The sequence below is a fragment of the Bos indicus x Bos taurus genome, chromosome 6 (genome assembly GCF_003369695.1).
Source record: "Bos indicus x Bos taurus breed Angus x Brahman F1 hybrid chromosome 6, Bos_hybrid_MaternalHap_v2.0, whole genome shotgun sequence".
Taxonomy (NCBI): Eukaryota; Metazoa; Chordata; class Mammalia; order Artiodactyla; family Bovidae; genus Bos; species Bos indicus x Bos taurus.
This window is the reverse complement of record NC_040081.1, coordinates 26,560,047-26,563,314: the sequence shown is the minus strand read 5'-3', so window position 1 is coordinate 26,563,314 and position 3,268 is coordinate 26,560,047.

Sequence of the window (3,268 nt, the reverse complement as noted above, 5' to 3'; positions counted from 1 at the left end):
GACGAATCAGATGCAGGTTCAAACCCTGGATTGGCAGGATCTGCTGGCGAAGGAAATGGCAACTCACTCCAGTATTCTTGCCCAGAGAATTCCATGGACAGAGGAGCCTGGTGGGCTACAGTCCATAGCATTCCGAAGAGTCAGACACGACTGAAGCGACTGCACAGCACTTCTCACGCTGTTTATCAGATGTTAGGCTACATTTAACCATACTGCTGGAAGATCTAGGTATTGTTCCTTTTTAAATTCTGCATGATCAGAATATTTCTGGGAAATTGATTCTCCTAAATCAAGCACAAAATTTGTGTTTGGCCAAGATGACAACTTCACTTTTGAAACCAATGAACTTCAGTGATTCAAAAGCTAAATGCTTGCTATTTTATCCCAATATAATAATTAAGTTTACACTCAACAGTGACTAACCAAAGCAGTGACTTTACTTTCTTTTGTCTTCAGAGATTTTTTGAACATTTTTTACCTGTAATACTGTCTCCATCTGAGTGTGCTTGGTTAATGTACATTAATATATTCAGAAAGCATTCTTCTTTCAAGAAATTCACTTCACCTGTGTGGATGACAACAAAGAAACTTGGTTCTGCACTCTAATTTTCCTTACACTTTACAAGTTAGAAATTTGAAAATAAGATTGCTATCTTGTATCTTTAAGAGTTTCAGTTGTAGATGGTAGAAATATAATACAAATTATTTGGTATTCAAAACAAATGATCCCCCCACCTAGTAACTGCAGTGTACAGGAATGGTGCTGGCTTAGACAGATAAATCAAGGGTTTCAGAAACACCATCAGAATCATCAGTGTTTTCATCTTCATCGATCTTTCTGTGTCTCTTTCTGTATTTCTCTCATCTCTCTTATCTCTCTGATAAAAGAGGTGTATTGGGGTTTTTGTCACTGCTTTAATAAATCACCACCTTTAATGGCTTCAAATAACACAAATTTATTCTTATAAAGTTCTAGAGGTCAGAAGTCCTAAATAAGTCTTGCAGGGCTAAGATCCGGCTGTGGGTGCTGTGCCACTCCTTTCGATGGTAGCATTCCCAGGACATGCAGTTTCTCCGTGGTTTTCAAGGTCTACTTCTGGCACCAAAGTGGCCTAGGTGGGGAGCTGGGAGTTGATAGCACCTTCCCTAACGCTGTGTAAGACAGCAACAGGAGCAGCAGTTTCCTCTTGGGACGGCTGTGCTGTGTGATGATCAGAATCTGTTCCCAGGCACCTAACTTCAAGTTTAGTTCTCTGGGCCTTCCAGCAGTTCTGTGAGGCAGCCAATATCCTTTTAATAAACTCCTTTTCCTGCTTAATCAGCTAAAGAGAGTTAGCTTCAAGTGCTTGAAATTGAGGGTGATGACTGACTTATCTACCTCAGAGAGTTAGTGTGGTGATGAAACAGAATATTAATGTTGTCACACAAGTTGGCTGCCTTGATTTGCCTGCGGATCATTCCCCTAGCACATCATCTGTACCCAAGTACCTTGTTTCAGGGTTGGCTTTTGAGGGAACACAATGAAGACAGACCATACTGATGGAAGGAAAATGGTATGTTTTGACTTTGAACATTTCAGATAGAAAGAGGCATTCAAAACTAAAATTCCAGAGTGATTCCTCTACTTTCATTTTCTTCTATTCAAAGTGTTAATATACTGAATTTTATTTTTTAAAAGTTGAGATCATTCCCCTAGCTTTCTGTGCCACTGATGATTCTGGCATACAATTTTCATTTTCAAAAAAAAAAAAAAATTGGTAAAATTCCCTAAGTAGAATTGTCTTTTTAACATATCATCTTTTTGTTTATCCCAGAGGTAAAGGTTTAATATGTTTGCACAGAAAATAGTGCTGATATTTGAGAATTCGTTTAAAAGAAGATTAATATTTTATAATATTCAACTGATTGAAATGTAGTTTACAAGAAAAACTAATTACTTTTACAGAGTAGTTGAAAACCTTAGACCTAGAATATATGAATGATTTTCATTTGAACAAATTAAGAGAATTGATTCATCTTTGTGGCAAAACGATCCAGTTACATTTAGTCAGGGAACATTCACAATGTTGGACTCAGTGTTTCTGGAAATCAGAAAAACAAAACTAGAGCACATTTTCCCTGCAGGCTCTAACTTGAAAATTCAATTAAGATTTATTGATAAAAGACTGCACCAGCTAAAATATATTATCCTAATTTACAAATCAATAAGCATTTCTGTGATTTTTATGCACTATAAATTATATAATTTAATTTATGCCTATCTGATGTCCAAATGTGTTGGTAAATGAGATGCCTAAAGCAATGAGTGGGGGTAGAATATAATTCTGTTAATGTTGAAAAGAGGTGACATTTTTATTCTAATCATAACAGAGCTTATGTGGACGTTTTAACAACTTGCATACTAAACTTATTATATTTATATAGTGTCCCTTCTGTCTCCAGTCTTTTACACCTGGCGAATTCACCCACACACCCTAAAGACAGACTGAAAGCACCAAGAAAAATTTTAGGCAATTCTCAAATTTTCCAATTTCTCTTTCCCCAAACTCATACGTCCTCCTAACATGCTTTGGTTTTCTGATAGCCTCATGTGTAACAGGGTTTCAGGTGGGCTGAATTCAGAACACTGAGTGACAAGCTGGCAGCATTTCTTGGTTTAAGTACCTGAGGCAAGTCTCCTTGGAGACCTTTGTTTTGCTCTTAGTTATGTAAGATGTTCAGGCACCTGTTCTCTTGAGAGTAAGTCTCACAACCTGATGTTTTTTCATCACAACTTCATGAAGCAGAGAGCCTGTCTCCAGAGTAAGGCTTGGGAAATTTTGCATAGTAGTGAAAAAGCTGCTTGGGGGGAAAAAAATGAACCAGATTTTTAATAACTTCCTTTTTGAGATTAGTAGTTTTCTGACAGATTGAGGTGGTTCAGTCCAAGATTTTTCACTGGATAAGAGCAGCAAGGGCTTCAAAGTAGAATTCTCCCTCAGTGATTTGTGCTTAAGATCCAGTCAACCCAAGAACTTCAATACCCAAGGGAAGCAGCTTTGGTCATGGCACATGTGAGAAATAGGTACTTCAGGAGCTTCCAGTAACACCCTAGCATGTTATCACCTTTGGAGATCAGTTGCTGGTTATGTGTAAGTATAAACCCAAAGCCTAGCTATGGCATAACTGTACAGGACTGAAGAGCTCTGGGCAAGAAAGGACATCACTGTGACAACAGATTCATATTCCTCAGATTGTGCAGAACAGATGCTCAATAGAGACACCAAGT